The following is a 20,444-nucleotide window of genomic DNA, read 5'->3' on the forward strand; positions in this document are numbered from 1 at the left end:
CGCTTGCTTTACAACATTGGCATCTTACGTGCCGCCTTGGCTAAGCTGTGGTGCCCGGCTGGGTGGCCAAACAGCGGTCTGGACGTCACTGTGGAGACATTCTGTAGATGTGGTGACACTGATATCGGCTGACGTGGAGGACAGTGGATGACTCTCCATGGGGGGGGGGCCTCGTCCAATCAGGTGAGGCCACAAGAGCAAAGACTGAGGTTTCCGGAAGATGAAGACCTTCTCCTTCCCGATTCTGTGTTATTTCAATGTTTACAATGAGCGTGCACTGCTTTAGTAATGCTCAATAGGAAAATAAACAGTAAGTCCTTAACAGTGGCATTCATCAAAGAGAGTGGGGACTGGTACTAGGGATGGAGTCGAGGACAACACATGGGAAAGTTGGGGGGTTCCTGGGAAACGGGGGTCACCTGACAGTAGTGTTTCAAGGAAGAGATGAAATCCATCGAAGTCCCAATGAGAGATTTCTTCCAGCGTCGCCGGTCAGGACCTGCTCTGGAGGGTGAGTCTGGGAGTCTCCCAGTGCAGGACGCCCGTGCTCTGCTGTTTTCCCGGCACTCATTCACGTGTTCAGGGGTGCATTCGGCAAATGCTAGGGTGCACGTAGGGATCCCCACAGAGGCACGGGGGTGAGCAGGAGTCATCAGAGAGGAGCTGACGCGCTGTGGGCATGGCTCCGTGACAGGACAGGTGCCTGTGAGCCAGCGGAGGAGGGGGTGGCCATGCGGAAGCTGCATTCTTAACCTTGGAGCAATGATGGGCGGGACAACGAATAGCCCAGGCCTCCAGAGATGGCATGCTCATTGAGAGTAGGGAGCTCAGTGGGATGAAGGGCGTGTCCTGGTCACCGTCCCAGGCACCTTGGGAAACCAAGCAGGGAGCTGTGTGGGTTCACTCAGCACACAGTCACACCACAGGCATCTAACTGGTGTCTTCGGGAACCTAAAGAATGAGCCCTGGGATGCTCCACGTTGGTGGCGCTGAAAGCAGGCACGCGACACACCAGGGTTGGGTCCTCTCTTCGCCGTCATCTCTTCCTTCCGTTCTGACCCAGGAGCCCTCGGGGAGAACGGCGACCACGGACAGGTCTCGCACCCCACCTGGCCTGCTTCTTGTATCGTGGGCCCTGGGAGGGCTGGATCCCCAGGACTCGTCCCAGACTGATGTGACAGGGAGCCTGTGGGGGGACACGCACTCACACAAGCCCTGGGGAGCCCCTTTACGATTCCACAACGTCATCGGGTGCTCTCCTGTCTGCTCTCCTGTGGCCTCACGCGGACCGGCCACCCAGCTCCTGCAATCTTCCTAAGGTCCGAATCCCTGAGGAAAGCGATGGTCAGCTTAGGTGTCCATTGACTAGACTCTAGTCCCAAGTTCTTTTCTTAAAAGATTGTATTTATTTATTTTTAGAGAGAGGGGAAGGGGGAAGACATAAAGGGAGAGAAACATCGATGCGGGAGAGAGCCATCTCTCTGTTGCTTTCTGCCCGCCCCCAGCCAGGGAGGGGACCTGACCCACAGCCCAGGCACATGCCCTGACGGGGAACTGGACTGCAACCTTTGGATATACGGGATGACACCCGACCCACTGAGCCACACCAGCCACTAGTGGTCACTAATGCCAAGCTCTTCCGCCAACCACTGACCTAGGTGTCTCTGTGCTGTAGAAAGGAGTAACAGGCACAGTCACTTGGCTCCAAGTGAAGGAGATTTTCCTGAATAATCAGGGCAGACCTCACCCAGTCATCTGAAGGGCCTTAAGAGAAGCGGAGCTGAGGTTTCCCTGAGGAAGGAGAAATGCGGCCTTGGAGCTACACCCTCAGCTCCTGCCTGAGAGTTCCCGGCCGGCCCCGTGGATCTGGGACTTGCCCAGCCAGCTCCCAAAAGGCTGAGGCAACACTTTGCAATAATAAGTAAATACACAGATGCGCACACGCACACATGCATGTTTGTGTGTATACGTGCCTGTGTATCCCCAGGGCTCCGCTGCCGGGGGAACCCTGGCTGGGACGTGTATCTCACTCCTAGTTGTTCCGTGTCCCTGACTGGGCCTGGCGTGTCATCTGCTGACCTATCAGGAAAGTAAGTCCAGCGGTCTCCTAGGAAACCAGTGTTGTGATGACAACTTTTTAAAAAGATTTTATTTATTTATTTTTAGTGAGAGGGGAAGAAAGAGAAGGAGAGAAACATCAATGTGTGGTTGACTCTCATACACCCTCCCACTGGGGGCCTGGCCTGCAACTCAGGCATGTGGCCTGACTGGGAATCGAACCGGTGACCCTTTGGTTCGCAGGCCGGCATTCAATCCGCTGAGCCACACCAACTTTTCACACAGGGCCTGATACCAACTTTTTTTCAGGCGGACGAGAAGCTGTCCACATGCAGGACCGGAAGAGATTCTATTTTGTCAATAAATTATTTCCCCACGTGCTCTTGAGCGAGCGTCTGTGTCTTTGAAAAGCAGACACTAGAACCAACGCCTGCTGTCGTCCAACCCTTCGTGTGTCCCACAAAGCTTCTGAACGCCCAGCACCAGCGGGCCCTTGCTGTGCCGTGTCTGAGGACACGGGGCTGACCGGTCCCGGCCCTCACAGGTGTCACAGCCCAGTGTGGGGGCAGGAGACCAGTGACCGAGTGGGCTGGGTATCTACTACCACACAGCAAACTACCCCAGAGCCGAGCGGCGCAGAACCACCAGCACTTACTGCGCCCCATTTCCAGGGGTCAGCGTTCCGCGAGTCCCCGCGGGGTCTGGCTGGGGCTGCGGTCGTCTCAAGGGGGTGGACCTGCTTCCAGAGTCACTCTGGTTGCTGTTGACAGGTCGCTGGTGCTCACCGGCCATGGGTGGGACCTCAGTCCTGGATGGTGGTCTCTCCACCGGGCAGCCCAGACATGGCAGCGGCCGCCGAGGAGCCAGCGAGTGAGTGAGAGAGTCAGAGTTTTTTTGGTAACGTAGTCCCAGAAGAGGCGTCGCGTCCCTTTTGCCATATTTTTAAAAAGATTTTATTTATTTATTTTCAGTGAGAGTGGGAGGGAGAAAGAGAGGGAGAGAAACATCAATGTGTGGTTGCCTCTTGCACGCCCCCTACTGGGGACCCGGCCAGCAACCCAGGCATGTGTCCTGACTGGGAATCAAACCGGTGACCCTTGGTTTCACAGGCCGGCACTCGAGACCCACTAAGCTACACCAGCCAGGGCCCTTTCACCGTATTTTGTAAGCCAATCACTGTGTTCAACCTATAGGCAAAGGGGCCTGGATCCTGAAAGGCTGTGAATAGCAGGAGACAGGATCTTTGGAGGCCATCCTAGAGGACGCCTCTCAGGGGCCAAGTTCGAGCGATAATACATGGTGCTGCGGCTCCATCTGGTGGGAGAGGATGTCACACAACAGGGTGTGTGACAAGGTGGAAGTTTCACTTGTGATAGCTTTGACTCCATAGTTGCATGGCCAGAAAAAGCAAAGGACGCCCAATTAAATGCGAATATCCGAATTTCAGAAAAACGGCACATGCTTTTTTTAGCCTAAGTATGCCATGCAACAATGAAGACATACTCATACTAAAATTAACTCGTTGAACACCCAGGGAGGGCCCCCCAGGAGGCCTGTGGCTCCCCAAGCCTGGAGCTCAGAGAGAGGGCTGGTGTGGCGGGCAGAGTAATGGGCCCCCGAGGTGTCCCCGTCCCGATCCCCGAGACCTGTGGGCATGTTGTGCTACCTGGCAAAAGGGAACAGGCACCTGTTGACATGGGGAGAATGTTCTGGATTCCCTGAGCAGGCTCACTGCAAACACAATGGTACTTATACGTGTTCTGGGTAAAATTGTGTTTCCCAAAAAGATATGCTGAATCTTATCCCCCAGAACCGCAGAATGTGGCCTGGTCTGAACATAGGGTTGTTGCAAATGTAATTAATGGAATTAAAATGAGGGCCTACTGGAGTAGGGTGGGTTCTGAACCCACGGTAACCAGTGCCCTTATAAGAAGGTACGAGGGAAGGATGTCCTGTGAGGGCAGAGGCAGACAGCACGGTCCCGCAGCTGCGAGCTGAGGAATGCCTGGGCCGCGGCCATAGCTGCAGGAGGCCAGCAAGGCTCTCTCACTCATTTCAGACAGAGTGCGGCCCCTTCAGCACCTCGATGTTGGACTTCTAGCCTCCAGAACCGTGAGACAATACATTTCCGTTGTCTCAAGGCACCCAGTTTGTGGAGCTTTGTTAGAACAGCTCCAGGAAACTAATACCGAAAGGAAAAGCGGGAGATCAGAGAGAGAGAGACGGTGGAAGTGAGGTCAGAGGGAGAGATCTGAAGATGCCGTGCTGCTGGCTTTGCAGATGAAGAAAAGACTGCAGCCAGGGAGGCGGGCGGCCTGGAGATGCCGCAAGAGGTTCAGACAGGCATTGTCCCCTCTAGAGGCTCTGTCTGGCGGGAGCTTGACCCTGCCAACACCTTCTTTCAGCCCCAGCGGACCGGGGTCAGACTCCTGTGCCCCAGACCTGGAAGATGATACACATGTTATTTTAAGCCACTAAGCTTGTGGCAATTTGTCATAGCACAACCGGAAATGAACCCAGCTGGGCTGGGGACAATGGTGCAGGCAGGAGGGGAAGTGATTGGAGGTAGGAGCCTGGAATGAAGGAGATCAGGGCGAAAGGGTGAAGGTGCCATGGCAGGGGCGGGGAGGGTCCAGGGCAGCCGAGTGCTGTGCACAGATCGTGAACGAGGGGGCCCCAAGGGAGGCTGGGAAGGAGCAATCAGAGAGATGGCAGAGCAAGCACAGAGGGCAAACCCCAGGAACTGACACCTGTCACTCACGCAGGCAGTGTGGCGTTCCCACTGCCCAGGGAAGGAAGGCCCCGCCTCACCTCTCCGCTCACAGCTGCCCCGTGGCTCTCCTGCCAAGCCCTGGCTCCAGAGCCCATTGGGGGCCTTGGTTACAATGCTCTGAAACCCTAGGCTGTGGTCCCGAAGGTGTAAATGGGAAACTTGAATGGGGGGCTGGGGATGTAGAGTTTCCTGGGGAGATGTGGTCAAGGGGTTGGTTCAGTTGTAAAAACGGAGAACCCGCAGGAGCAAGAACCCATCTGTTCCGCTCACCTCTGAATTCCTAGGCCCGGGAGCAGGGGCTCTCGACTGGGGCGATTCCCACGCTCCCAACAAGAGACGTTTGGCAATGAGACTCTTCGGTGTCACAGTGGAGGTCAGGGTGGGGTTACTGTTATCTTGTAGCAGAGGCCAGGGATGAGGCTAAATGTCCTGCAATGCACAGGGCGCCCCCCCCGCCCCCGAAATGATCTCACCCTATGGCAGACAGAAAAATGGGCCCCAAAGATGGCCGTGTCCTAACCCCCAGAATGTACGAATATGTGAGATTTCATGGCAAAGAACTGAGGCTGCCTATGAAGTTAAGGCTGCTAAACCAACTGACCTTTTTAAAAAAGATTTTATTTATTTGTTTTTAGAGAGAGGGAGGGAGAAAGGGAGAGAAACATCGAATCTGTGGTTCCTCTTGCACGCCCCCTACTGAGGACCTGGCCGGCAACCCAGGCATGTGCCCTGACTGGGAATTGAACTGGCAACCCTTTGGTTTGCAGGCCAGCGCTCAATCCACTGAGCCACACCAGCCAGGGCTAAACCAACTGACCTTAACATAGGAAGATGATCTTGGATTATCCAGGGGAGCCCAACATAATCACAAGAGTCCTTAGAAGTTGGAGCGGGGGTAGGAAGAGAGAAGCAGAGAGACGGCAGCATGAGAAGGACTTGGCCCGAAGTTGCTGGCTTTGGAGACGGAGGAAGGGGCCACAAGCCACGGAAAGTGTGTGGCTTCTCGAACTGAAAAAGGCAAGGAAACACATAACAGCTTCTCCTCCAGAGCTCCCCAGAAGGAATACAGCCCTGCCGACACCTTGATTTCAGCTCTGTAAGGCCCATTTTGGACTTCTGACCTTTGGAACTGTGAGAGAATAAATCAAGTATTGGAAGCCGTTAAGTTTGTGGCCATTTGTCATGGCCGCCATAGGAAACCAATAGAGGCCCCGAATGTCCACAGAGTTGGGGTGGAGAAAGTCTGTCCCAGAACAGCGCCTGGCACCCAGGAGCTGCTCAAAAAATATTCCTCAAGGCCTGGCTGGTGTGGCTCAGTGGACTGAATGCTAGCCTGCCAACCAAAGGGTCACTGGTTCAATTCCCAATCAGGGCACATGCCTGGGTTATGGGCCAGGTCCCCAGCAGGGGGTGCGCTAAAGGCAACCACACATTGATGTTCTCTCCCTCTCTTTCTCCCTCCATTCCCCTCTCTCTAAAAATAAATAAATAAAATATTTAAAAAATATTTCTCGAGACAATGAGTGAAAGCTGGATCTATCCAAAGGATTTCATTTTTGTGACAAAACAGTGTTTCCTGGCTGATGTCTTAGACAACAGATTGCTCACCATAATCGTTCATGTTTATCCCCGCTGGGATTTCATCTTTAACCTTGAGGCCAAGGGGGCCACAAAGCCTGGCTCACATGTTCACTACAGGGAGGCGTGTTTAAGTGTTGAGTGCTTTTGATAGGAGATATAACTTATTCTTCAACTTGTACTATTTGGAGGAACCAAGATGGCGGCGTAGGTAGACACACTGCGCCTCCTCGCACAACCAGAACTGACAGAGAATCGAACAGCAAGGGGGACCGACACCAAGGAAATAGAAAATAAACACATCCAGACTGGTAGGAGGGGCGGAGACGGGCACCGGGGTGGAGAGGACTCGCGTGGCTGTGGCGGGACTGAGACTGGCGGAGTGTGGGACAAATGGCGCAGGCAGTCCGAGCACTAGCAGACCCTGTGGCCCCACATTCGCACAGATAAACCCAGAGGGCCGGACTCCAGAGTGGCGGAGAATGGGGCAGGCAGAGCAGTGGGTAGCACCCTGCGGCACCACATTCGCCCACAGATAAACCAGATGAACGGCGGGCTACGAAGCAGACCTCGCAACCCAGGGCTCCAGCACGGGGGAAATAAAGCCTCAAACCTCTGATTGAAAGCGCCCCTGGGGGTTGGGGCGGCAGCAGGAGAGACTCCCAGCCTCACAGGAGAGGTTGTTGGAGAGACCCACAGGGGCCTAGAGTGTGCACAGGCCCACCCACTCGGGAACCAGCACCAGAGTGACCCAGTTTGATTGTGGGTATCGGAGTGAAAGATTGAAATCCGGAGGACAGTGAGGTAGGCGCCATTGCTCCCACTCGGCCCCTCCCCCACGTACAGCGTCACAGCGCAGCGACTAGCATTACCCCGCCCCCTGATTAGGCTCCGCCCCTTAAAGTAACAGAAGTGCCAAGACAAACAAAAAATAGCCCAAATGACAGAACACTTCAAAGCTCCAGAAAAAATACAACTCAGCGACGAAGAGACAGCCAACCTATCGGATGCACAGTTCAAAGCACTGGTTACCAATATGCTCACAGACTTGGTTGAATCTGTTCGAAAAACAGATGAAAAAATGAAGCCTATGCTAAGAGAAACAAAGGAAAATGTACAGGGAACCAATAGTGATGAGAAGGAAACTGGGACTCAAATCAATGGTATGGACCAGAAGGAAGAAACAAGCATCCAACCAGAAAAGAATGAAGAAACAAGAACTTGGAAAAATGAGGAGAGGCTTAGGAACCTCCAAGACACCTTGAAACGTTCCAACATCCGAATTATAGGGGTGCCAGAAGGAGAAGAGGAAGAACAAAAAATTGAAAACTTATTTGAACAAATAATGGAGAACTTCCCCGATCTGGCAAAGGAAATAGACTTCCGGGAAGTCCAGGAAGCTCAGAGAGTCCCAAAGAAGCTGGACCCAAGGAGGAACACAACAAGGCACATCATAATTACATTACCCAAGATTAAATGCAAGGACCTACATCCAAGATTACTGTATCCAGCAAAGCTATCATTTAGAATGGAAGGGCAGATAAAGTGCTTCTCAGATAAGGTCAAGTTAAAGAAGCTCATCATCACCAAGCCCTTATTATATGAAATGTTAAAGGGAGTTACCTAAGAAAAAGAAGATCAAAAATAGGAACAGTAAAAATGACAGCAAATTCACAGTTATTAACGGCCACACATAAAACAAAAACGAGAGCAAACTAGGCAAACAACTAGAACATGAGGGTTGTCAATAGGGGAGTGGGAGGGGGAGAGGGGGGGAAAGGTACAGAGAATAAGTAGCATAGATGATAGGTGGAAAATAGACAGGGGGAGGGCAAAAATAGTGTAGGAAATGTAGAAGCCAAAGAACTTATAAGTATGACCCATGGACATGAACTATGGGGGGGGAATGTGGGAGGGAGGGGGGTGGGCAGGATGGAGTGGAGTGGGGGGGGAAATGGGACAACTGTAATAGCATAATCAATAAATATATTAAAAAAAAAAAACTTGTACTATTTAACTCACAGGTGGCAAACACAAGGCCCTCGGGCGGAATCCAACCCTCCACCTTGTTTTATCCGGCCCGGCACCTTGTCTCTACCCGGCAGCAGTGCTGAGCTCCTTGCCCCTAGTTAAGGAGTAGTTACATTTATACAGTCCTAAAGTTACATTCAGCCCTTTGAAGGCAACCACAAGGCTGATGAGGCCCCGGTGAAAATGCGTTTGACACCCGTGATTTAACCCCTGATGATATCGTCACTAATCTGGTGTTAATGAACTCATCTCAAGCAGAAATGGCTGAGAAACTCCTGCAGTTATGAAAAGAATCCGTGTGCTTTACCTCCTACCACAAGTTTATGTAAGTAAATGTAAAAGTAAGTTCAAACAAAGTTCCAGAGGTATTTGCCCTGGCCACTGTGGCTCAGCTGGTTGGAGCATCATCGCACAACCAAAAGGTCACTGGTTTCATTCCTGGTCAGGGCACATTTCTGGGTCAAAGGCTCGGTCCCTGGTCAGGGGGTCAGGTGCGTATGAGAGGCCACGGATCGATGTTTCTCACTTCCGTGCTTCTCTCCCTCCTTCTCTCCCTCCTTTCCCCTTTCTCTAATAAAAATTAAATAAACCTTAAGGGAAAAAAAAGAACGAAATGTTCCAACAAAAACGTGTACATCAAAGGCAGAAACAACCCAAAAACATCTGTCAACAAATAAACAAGTAAAGCGTATCCATACAATGAAATATGAGTCAACCGTACAAAGGAACGAAGCTCCGACACACGCGAACGGGCGGTCGAGCCTCGGAAGCGAGGCTGAGTGAAGTAAGACAGAGACACAGGAGGCCACGGCTCTGCAGAGCTCAGCTTCCCTGTGAGGCTCTGTCCTGGGCAGAGCGCGGCTGGATGGAGAGGGGGCAGGATGAAGGGTGGTTGCTATGACGATGCCCCAGCCAAAGATTCAGCCCTTGCCCACTCAGGCTGATCCAGGACAAAAGCCTTTGCTCCCGGTGTGGGGGCAGTGGGGGTGGAGGAGAGGTGTGTGTTAGTCAGTGGGCTGCTGAGCCTGTGGGCAGGAGAAGGGGACTCAACATCTTAGTTAGCTCGGGCTTCCATGACAAAATACCATAGACTGGGCAGCTTAAACAACAGACATTTATTTCTCACTGTTCTGGAGGCTGGAAAGTTCAAGGTCACGATGCAGGCGGATGCAGACTCTCAGCGTGAGCCTCTGCCTGGCTGGCAGAGCGCCAGCTTCTCCCTGTGCCCTCACACGGCCTGTCCCCAGTCTGTCCCCAGTCTGTCCCCAGTTTGTGCACAAGGAGAGTGAGCTCTGGCTTCTCTTCCCCTTCTTATCAGGACACTAAGCCTGTCGTGGGGGTCCCACCCTCACAACCTCAGCTAAACCCACTTGCCTCCCAAAGACCCCACCTCCCAGTAACCTCACAGTGGGAGTTCAGGGTTCCACATGTGAATTTGGCAGGGGCGGGGCGCGGGGGAGAGGAAGAAAGACACAAACATTCAACCCATAATACTTATGCAAGCAGAAAGTGATAGTAACAATTCCTATTTTTTCAGTCCATTTCCTATGTGCTAGACAGTTAATATGTATGATCTCATGGTCATGACCCTGAGGTAGTAAGTCACCTCTTGCTGTGTAATAAGAGATCAGTCCAAGGCTTAGTGGTTGAAAACAAGCATTTAGCCCTGGCTGGTGTGGCTCGGTGGATTGAGTGCCAGCCTATGAATCAAAAGGTCACTGGTTCGATTCCCAGTCAGGGCACAGGCCTGGGTTGCAGGCCAGGTCCCCGGTACTGGGTGTGCACGAAGCAACCAGACATTGATGTTTATCTCCCTCTCTTTCTCCCTCCCTTCTGTTCTGTCTAAAATAAATTTTAAAAAATATTTTTTAAAAGTCTTTTAAAAAATCTTACAAAAAAACAATGAGCATTTATCAGAGGATCTGTGAACAGGAATTGAAGAGCAACTCAGAGAGGTAATTCTCACTCGGAGTCTCTCATGAGGCGGCGGTCAGAGGGCGGCTGGGTCGGGGGGCCATCTTGAAGCTTTCTTAATCCACATATTGGTGCAAGAGGCTCCTTGGCCTCTCTTCTGTCCCCGCGAAGTCACTCCAGTGTGGTGGCTCAGGGGGCCCAAGGTGGAAGTTCTAAGAGAGCGAGAGTCACTCAGCATCGTGTCCACAGCGTTCCACTCATGAGAAGCAAGTCAATAGAGCTGGACTGTGTCCAAGAGGATGGGAATATCAGAGTCCACCTTTTTATGAGAGCACTGCAAGGAATCTGCGAACCTGGTCTAAACCTATCACAAGTCAGCGCTATTTTATGCCCATTTTACAGACGAGCAAACTGAGGCACAGAGAGGTTAAGTAACCTGCCCAACATCACACAGCTTGGGATTCATACCAAGCTCTCTCCACGGCCTCTCGCGTTGGCCAGCATTTCTGCCTGTGGCCACAGTGAGCACCGCTCCTCGCAAGAGCTGTGAGGACCTTGAGGAAGGACTGCACAGACACCTGTGAGCTGCGGAAAGAAAACGCGAAGAGCTCCGCCATGAAAACCGAGCTCCTCGGGCCATCCTGCCTGCCTGGAACTCCAACCCAGAAAACTCAGAGCCGGCTTTCAACTGTGAGGCCCCAACTACTAGCCAAGGGGGTGTTAAAAAGTGATCAACATTTGTTTTACAAATAATTTTTAATATAAAAAAGAGGTGAAGATCTTCTTTCTTTTGTGCAGCTACAGAGATACCGTATTGCATAATCAAGCCCGTGTAAAGAATCTACCCCAGAGGATACACTGAGAACGTTTTCAAGAGCCCCCATTTTGTTCTCCTGGGCGACTTAAGATCCTATCACCAACCTCATCTGTTCATTTACGACTGTCCTTGGAAGGAGAATTTGAACAAAAGAGTCTTGTGAGAGTCCCCCAGAAATTGTTGCCACAGCTTGAGAAAAATAACCTCCCAAAGAAGCCTGCAGCTCTGATTGGTTGTCTTCCTTGATCATTTGTTGCCATGGTGATAACATCCCTCTCTCCTCTCTCTCTCTCTCTCTCTCTCTCTCTCTCTCTCTCTCACTCTCTCATTAAAAGGAATTAATGCTTGTAGGTTTTCCATCCCTCTCTTAGAATTGGAAGATGATCGTTGGCACTTTTCTCCCAGAAACATAAGGTGGAAATAAAAACCTGTGACTCTGCTAGATTTCTTATGTTAACAAAGACATTGGACGTCCTCTTATTTAAAGAAACCAAGGCGCTCAGCCCGGTGCGCCAACGAAGGCGATCTGCAATCTTAACTGCACCAGAGCGCCCGCTGGTGGGGGATGGGAGAACAACAGGGCTGTAACCGCTGGGAGACCCCTCCCCTCGGCTCCCCTCCTTTCGGGAGCGCTCACCCCCACCACCCAACTGGGCCGGCCTACCGTGGAGGGTGGAGCCAGGACAGAGATCCTATAGACCCCGCAGAGGGTGGTGGAACACCCACTCCCTCTCTCAGCACCTGCTTTGGGCACCTACTGTGTGCCAGGCACCCGATGCTATGCCCTCTACCGTGTCCATCCTCATGGCAACCCCTTAGGGAGGGAATTATGACTTCTCCCACTGTCTGCAGATGAGGACTCCAAAAACAGAGAGGTTAAGTCTTTTTCCCAAGGCCACACAACCAGACACTGCAGCAGCCATGACTTATTTACACCGAGGCCTCTCTGAGGCAGAGAACTTCAGCGTGAGAGGAGTGTGGTGGGACCCCAAGGCTCCTAATCTACCCTCCAGACAGACTGCCCAGTGCCCATGGGGTTTGTCAGCCAGGGCTTTCAACCTCCAGCTTACAATAGTCCTGGTAAATCTGAGCTAGTAGTTCGTGGGCTCTCGTTAGTGCCATGGTCTGAGCCAAGCACTTTTAGTGAGATTACACTTTTGGTGTATAATCTCACTAAATCCTCCCGACAATTTTAGGGAGAAAAGTTATTATTGTGCCTCTTTCACAGAGGAAGAGACTGAGGTTCAGAGAGGCCCGTTAGAGTGCCCGAGATCACACCATCGGCAAGTCCTGGAACCAGGGTTATGAACACACATCTGCCCAGCTCCAAAGCGTCTATTCTTCTCCACCACACTATTCGGGACACAAGGCAGATTTGGATGTGAGTGTGGGCCTGACTCCGACCACAAAGCGCTTTCTGGGCCCAGGTAACAGCCCCACTGTTTTCTAATTAGCGTTTTCTAATTTTTGTTCCAGTTATCTATTGTGGCATAACAAATTACCCCCACAGCCTGGGAGCTTAAAACAACAATTATCTCTCTTGCTCACAAAATCTGCAACATGGAGAAGGCAGTGACAGTTTCGTGCTCCCCACGGATAGCTTCCACATCTGCTCACAAGAGCGGCACACTCCACAAGCGGTCTTCCCAGAGCTCAGCTGGCAACTCTCCACACGCCCCCTACTGGGGACCTGGCCCGCAACCCAGGCTTGTGCCCTGACTGGGAATCGAACCACCGACTTTTCGCTTAGCAGAATGGTACCCGAGCAACAGAGCTATACCAGCCATGGCTAAACTTCACTCTTACAGGCAGTGTAGGGCAGTGAATGGAATGACCCTCCGGGTCAGTCTCTCCTTGCCCACTCTCTGGGAGGAGGGGGTTTTACTGGTGGACAGTCGGAGGTTGAAGACCCTGCACAGCCTTGGCCTTGGAGCTCTAAGAAGCCAAGAATCTAAGAATTGTTTTGAGGACAAAAAGTGTTATTTGGGCAAAGAGTATCTCCTTTGGGGTACCTGAACTATCCTTTTTTTGAGAGGGAGAGAGAGAAAAAACAAAACATCAATTTGTTGTTCCACTTGTTTATGCATCCATTGGTTGATTCTTGTATGTGCCCTGCCTGGGGATCGAACCCGGGACAACACTAACCAACTGAGCTACCCAGCCAGGGCTGGACCTGCGTTTTATTGAGTGACTTACCAAAGCCCTCCAGATAACTCAGGGCAATTCTTTTTTTTTAAATCTTCACCTAAGGACATGTTTTTGTTGATTTTTAGAGAGAGAGGAAATAGGAGAGAGAGGAAGAGAGAAATATCGATTGGTCGTCTCCCGTATTCACCCCCACTGGGATTAAACTCACAACCCAGGTATGTGCCCTGACCGGGAATCAAAACCACAACCTTTTGGTGTTCAGGATAACGCTCCAACCAACTGAGCCACCTAGCTAAGGCACTCAGTGGGTAATCCTGGAGGCAGAATGAATAGCGGCAAAGTCAAGATTCCAGCCTTTGGGGCCAGGCAGGGAAGCGCCCAATCCCAGCTGGCCACACTTTGTATATCCCTGGTCCATCACAACCTCAGTTTCCTGATTTGTAAACTGGGAATCCCAAGAATATCCGGTGGGGGTCGGGTGAGGCCTGAGGTGCCAGGAGAACGCGCCAGAGCCGCGTGCGGAGCAAGAACCAGTACCGGTGTTGCCGGTGGGTGCTTGCTTCAGCCGGCGTGGCTAGGGTCTGTTTCCATCGGCGGTGCCGGAGCTTCTACCGCCCCTGTGGGGACTCTCGCCGCTACACCTGGATCATTCCAGGCTCACAGTCCCTGTCCTCATCGGAACTGTCCTCCAGCAGGGACTGCCACCATGTGCACGGAAAAAACTACATCAGTGTAACCCAGAGCGACGCCGGCAAGGAGCTCGCTGAGGTCAAAGCCATCCCCTCTAGAGAGCCGGTGTCTGCATCACCTTCCCAGGAAGGGAAAGAAGGCAGCAGAAATCTGTGCAAACGCCCCCTGCGCTGCGGCCTAATGGCTACAGACATGAAGGGGGCCCCTGGAAGCATCTTTGCTAAGTGTGGTTCCTGCCATTTCTGTGCTGGGACAGGGCCAGTGATGGGATTGAGATCAGGCTGTGGTACATTTCTGGGGGGGAAAAATATGATGACAGTTACAATTTATATGCAGACAGAAAGGCACCGAGGACAGCCCGGCCTTTGAAGAGTTCCGCACCTTTGAGGGCCCCTTCGTTTAGAATGGATGGCTCTGGAGTAGCAATCTGTGAAAAAATGAAGTCATCTAATGCACGTGGGTGAAGGTTTGGTGAGAACTGATATTTACCCAGTGGTGCAGTGCCTTCCCACAGAATACTTAATTATAAAGTAAAAAAGAGGCCCTGGCCCAGTAGCTCATTTAGTTGAGCGTGATCCCACACACCAAAAAGGTTGTGGGTTCCATTTCCGGTCAGGGCACATACCTGGGTTGCGAGTTCAATCCTAGGTTGGGGTGTTTACAGGAGGTAACTGATTGATGTTTCTCTCTCACATTGATGTTTCTCTCCCTGTCTCCCTCCCCGTCCCTCCCTCCCTTCTTGTCTCTCTAAAATCAATAAGCAGCTCTTTCTCTTCTGGTCCCAAGCGCTTCGAGAGCTGTGGGCTTGGGTGCAGATATGGCCAAATCCAAAAAGCACACCACGTGCAACCAGTCCCGAAAAGTGGCACAGGAACACTATCGAGAAACCCCGATCACGAAGATATGACTCTCTTAAGGGAGTGGAGCCCAAGTTCCTGAGGCACACGTGCTTTGCCAAGAAGCACAAGAGAGGCCTGAAGAAGCTGCACGTCGACAATGCCAAGGCCGTGAGCACACGTGCCAGGGCTATCAAGGTCTCATAAAGTCCAAGGAGGTCAAGTCCAAGATCCCAAAGGGTGGCAGCCACAAGCTCAGCTGATTTGCCTACATTGCTCACCACGATCACACCTGCGTTGCCAAGAACCTCAGGCTCTGCCGGCCAAAGGCCAAGGCCAAGGCTCAAACCAAGCCCCAGGCTGCAGAGGCACCCAAAGGCGCCCAGGTACCCACGGAGGCTCCACAATGGAGGCCTCTGCCTGCCAATATGAGGACGGAAGGACTGGTGTGAACACCGGGCCACTGTCTGCATGGGCTGGCGCCCTCCTGTGCTATTTCCACGGGTAAACCTGAGGCAGGATCCGTCCAAAATAAATAAGTAAAGGAAATCAATAAGCATGGCCTTGGGTCAGGCTCTTTTAAAAAATGAAAAAAAAGTAACTTTGTAGCAAGAAAGCTCACCATCGCCAGTAATGGGAAAACTGTGCCATCTGCCTTCCGATAAGATGCACTGAACACCCAGATTCCTGCCGTGATATTCCTTCTTTCCCTGTTTATTGAGTTTATTGGGGAGACACTGGTTAACAAAATTATACAGGTCTCAGGTGCACAGTTCCACACCACATCATCTGTGTGCTGTGCGTGCACCGCCCCAAGTCAGGTCTCCCTCCGTCACCGTTTCCCCCCTTAACCTCCCCGCCCCCGCCCCCTTCCCCCCAGCCATCAGCACACTGCTGTTCAGGTCCATGAGATTTTCTCTTTTATTTTCTTTTTTCCTCAATCCCAGCCCCAGTCCCCCAACAGCTGGCAGCCTGCTCTCTTTCAATGAATCTGTCTCTATTTTGTGTGTTAGTTCATTTTACTCATTAGATTCCACATATGAGTGAAATCATATGGTATTTGTCTTTCTCTGACTGACTTATTTCACTTAGCATAATGCTCTCTAGGTCCATCCGTGCTGTCACAAAGGGTAAGATTTTCTTCTTTTTTATGGCCAAGTAGTATTCCACTGTGGAAAGGTACCACAGCTTTTTTTATCCACACATCTATTGTTGGGCACTTGGGCTGCTTCCAAACCTTGACTACTGTAAATAACGCTGCAATGAACATAGGGGTGGTTATATTCTTTTGAATTAGTGTTTGGGGTTCCTTCAGATAAATTCCCAGAAGTGGAATCGCCGAGGCATGGAACAATCACTAAACTATAATGGAGAGTAGAGGTAAAAAAAACCCCAATCAGCCATAGCAATGAGCACACTCAGAGCCCACATCAGTTTCTAACAACATCCCCCAATAACTGGCGCCAGGGCACCTTGGAGAAGTGACCGATTTTAGGAATGGAGCAGAAAATACATGCAACGTGTATGGAAATATACAAGATGTGCTGGAAAAACGGATGTGAGGGCGATGTCTGGCTGCGACATCTGTCACCGCAAGGATTGCCGGGGTTGATTCGGCTGATCTGGCTGGCTAGGTGGGTGTCCCCTTCCTCCCTCACCGATCCGCTGGTGTCCCTCCTGAAGCTGCATGCTCGGCCGAAGAGGAAAACCTTCCCAAGTAGAGGAGAGGACCTGTCTTCGGTCAAGGGTGTACGAAGCTCCCCTGCTAGAACCTCCAAACAAGCTCTCAAGACGTGCAGGAGAAATAAGGAAGTGCTAAAACATGCACACACACACACACACACACACAATGAGGGTTTGGTCAAGGACCCAGGAGCCAGCTGAAAGAGCGCCCAACGGTCAAAGCTGGAACAATGTGAGCACCAAAACAAACAACGTGCATTGGATTATAACCCACAGCACAAAACATCCACAAGTCCACACTGATAAAATATAAGGTGATTGAGGCCTAGCCGAGTGGCTCAGTTCATTGGAGCATCATCCCATATACCAAAAGGTTACAGGTTTGATGCCCAATCAGAGCACAAACCTAGGCTGCAGGTTCAATCCCCCATTGTGGCGCATACGGGAGGCAACTGATCCAAGTTTCTCTTTCACATCAATGTTTCTCTCTCTCTCCCCCTTCCTCCCTCTCTAAACCAATAAACATATCCTTGGGTGAAGATTTTAAAAAATAACATAGCCCTGGCTGGTGTAGCTCAGTGCACTGAGCACGGGCCTGTGAACCAAAGGGTTGCTTGTTTGATTCCCAGTCAGGGCACATGCCTGGACTGCAGGAAAGGTCCCCGCTAGGGCACGCATGAGAGGCAACCACACATTGATGTTTCTCTCCCTCCCTTTCTCCTTCCCTCCTGTCTAAAAATAAATTTAAAATTTAAAAAATAAAATAAAATAAAGGGATTGCATAAATAAACAAATGGGGAAGAACAGACAGATTTCCTGTGCAGAAGATTTCCAGATAATTGAGGTAGATATCACCCTCTCAAGGAGAGGAAGCAAAGCTCTCCGCTTCGTGAGTGTGAACTGTGAGGGAGGGGGAAGAGTAACTTTATGCTGAGGAAATCTGATAAATACGATGGTCAAGGCGAACAGCAATGGCGATAAGTCACGTGGACAGTATGTACCCTTCATATCATGTACTGAGAATGACACTTCACCTCTGTCCTGCCCCGAAAACCATAATCCCAGTCCAATCGTGGGAAACATGGCGCAAATCACCTGCCCGGGACTCCTCCAAACTGCCACGGTCATCGCCACGAAGTCTGAGAAATTGTCGGAGTCCGCAGGAGATAGAGGTGACATGATAACGAAATGTCATGTGATGTCCTGGAGGTGACCCTGAAACATAAACAGGACGTTAGACAAAAACTGAAAAATGGGTGCCGGTTGATAACAACGTGTCATCATCGGGTCATTTGTTGGAACGGATGTACCGTATTAATGTACAAATTTAATAACAGAGGAAACTGAGTGGGGGGGCGTGTGGAAACTCTCCATTCCATGTTTGCCACTTTTCTGTCATCTGAAACTACTCTAAACTACTCTAAACACAAAGTCGTCTTTTGCGACAGAGGAAAAGTGGAACGCTAAAAGACACACGGGTAACTCAAAAGAAGACTGTCGTTTGAACAAAGGCTTGAAGCTAAGCAGGGAGAGAGCGTTTGAAGAAGAGGAACTAGGACCCAGGCCCTGAGCGGGGAGCCAGCCACAAGTGTTCAAGGAACAGCAGAGGCCATGTCGGTGGAGCAGAGAGAGCGAGGGGAGAGGCGAGGCGAGGCGAGGTTAGAGAAATAACAGGGTCACCAGACCGGGGTTTCCAGCAGCAGATAATACTGTTGGCAATGGCGTTTGCCCAGCTGACAGGTATGAAACGGTATGTCGTTGTCATTTTAATTTGAACTTCCCTGATTATAATGGGGTTGAACATTAGTTCATTGATCATTCCTGAAACTCAGAAAATTTGAAGTCACTGCTGAGACTTTTACCTGGCTATAGCGGAGGACAACCCAAGGCCTGAAAGCCCGGGTAGTCCCCTGTGAGGTCACTAAGATCATTTCCCAAGCTTGGAAAGAAGGTTCTTTGAGACTAGAGTCACCATATTTAGTGATTAGAAATACAGGACTTCAGCCCTGGCCGCTGTGGCTCAGTTGGTTGGAGCGTCATCCCGTACACCAAAAGGTTGTGGGTTCGGTCCCTGGTCAGGGCACATACCTAGGTTGCAGGTTTGATCCCCATGTGGGGAGTATACAGGGGGCAACCCACCGATGTTTCCCTAACATCTGACGTTCCTCTCTCTCTAAAATCAAACACATCTTCAGGTGAGGATTTAATAAAGGAGTGTAGGGCTTTCAGTCAAATTGCTTGGGTTGGGCTCTCAAATCCTGATTCTACCACCTACTGTGTGACCAGTCTACTTCACTTTTCTGTCGTCAGTCAAGCCTTCCTACCTGTCTGGTCTTACCTAATTTCTTACCTAAAACAGTGTCATTGGGCAGCAAATGGAAGTAACAAGCCCACTGGGAGCTTGTGAGGATTCAATGGGCTGATGCACACGGTGGCTGGAACAGAGGACGTGCTCAAAGGCATTAGCAGTAGCATACGACTAACATGACCCATGTGTTACTTCATAGCACCGAGTGCCTCAGAAGATCTGCCTGGCGAAATTGAGAACGAAAAAAAGGAAAGGGAGAGAGAGCAGGAGCGTGCCTTTGCTTATTTGTTCAGCAAAGGTCAGCTGGGTCCTTAGCCTTCTCTGTCTCAGGGCCAGCGCTGATGAAAAGACATAAAGTTCAGCCCAACTCACATCCATCAGGAATTCTTTGGTTGCAAGTGACCAAAATTCTTTGGTTGAATTAAACTCAAACTAGCTTGGGAATAAAAGAGAACTTTTAACGGTTCACGTAATGAAAATTCTGGCCTGATGGGGTGCAGCTGTCCTGCAGAGTACAGGAGCCAGGGAAGTGAATTCCCAGTAGGACTTTCTCACTCCATCTCTTTTTTTTGCTTTACCCCAGCGTCAGTTTTATTCTCTCCTCCGGGGCCGGGAAAATGGCCAGAGAGCTCTGGACCTATTCCTTTACTGCCTCGCCACCCAAAAGGAAAAGGCTTCCTGCTCCCAAATATCCATATCCAAAAACCGAGGGAAAGACTCTCATTGGCTCAGCCTACGGTGGGGCATAATGATTGGCCCAGCTTGACTCATTGCCCATCCTATGGCCAATAAAGGCGAGGAGAGGAGCAACAAAAGTGAACGCAGCTCCTATTCTAAACGAAAGCGGGGGGGGGGGGGGGGGGGGGGGGGAGGGGCGGGCGGGGATTGGGTACTTTTCTGAGTTCTACTAACTTTGTCATTTTTCCTCTTATTGCTGGAAACTTGGAACAAGGAATGTAAAAGTCAGGTGGTCTAAATGACAGGAGAAGGTTGGAAAGTATGGTCTCCACAACCCAACTAAGCACAGGCTCCAGCATACAGCAAGCGCCCAAATCATGCTCATTGAATGAATGGCTGAATTAATTCCATGTTCCCAAAAGCTGATCTGGGACGGCCCCAATTTCATAGATCCCTGAGCCAATCAGAAGCGAAGTGGAGATGATAGGAGTCCCGCACACCCGATGGAGTGCATCTGAGGGCGCAGACACCTGCCTGGGAGTTGGGATTGGGAGTTGGGGGCGGGGGGTGGAACCCTGAGACCACAGACAAAACCTTGAAGACCCCGCCACCGCCTAAGGCCCAGTTGGGGGCGGGGCTTCTAGATCACAGCATTTTGGATTGCTCCATCTTCCATGAGCTAGAGGGGAGATCAAAGAAAGTCCTTCTGCACCTCTGCCGGCTCCTTACCACTCTCTGGCCACAAACACGAAGTATTTACTTCCTTACCAGCCTCAGTGTTTCCATCTTAACCTCTTTCTGCCTCACTGCTCCACGCAACCACACATTTCAGGCTCCCCTCCCCGCCACCACGCGGTAGCTCTTCCCAGTTTGACGCATTGCAGGGAAAGCCGGACCAATCGGCGCCGTGCTCTCATTTCCGCTATGGCC

The 20,444-nt window shown here is 51.1% G+C and overlaps 1 long non-coding RNA gene across 1 annotated transcript in view; it reads right to left on the minus strand.

Annotated features, from left to right (window-relative positions):
• Positions 1-20,377, minus strand: part of LOC128779772 (uncharacterized) — a 30,152-nt gene extending 9,775 nt beyond the window's left edge. Inside the window, exons 1-2 of the long non-coding RNA XR_008425828.1 lie at positions 20,283-20,377; positions 17,624-17,743 (exon numbers count right to left, since the gene is read on the minus strand). This is a non-coding gene — a long non-coding RNA (uncharacterized lncRNA). The remainder of the gene's footprint in view (positions 1-17,623; positions 17,744-20,282) is intronic.
• Positions 20,378-20,444: the final 67 nt, after the last annotated feature.

This window comes from Desmodus rotundus, chromosome 12 (assembly GCF_022682495.2).
Source record: "Desmodus rotundus isolate HL8 chromosome 12, HLdesRot8A.1, whole genome shotgun sequence".
NCBI lineage: Eukaryota > Metazoa > Chordata > Mammalia > Chiroptera > Phyllostomidae > Desmodus > Desmodus rotundus.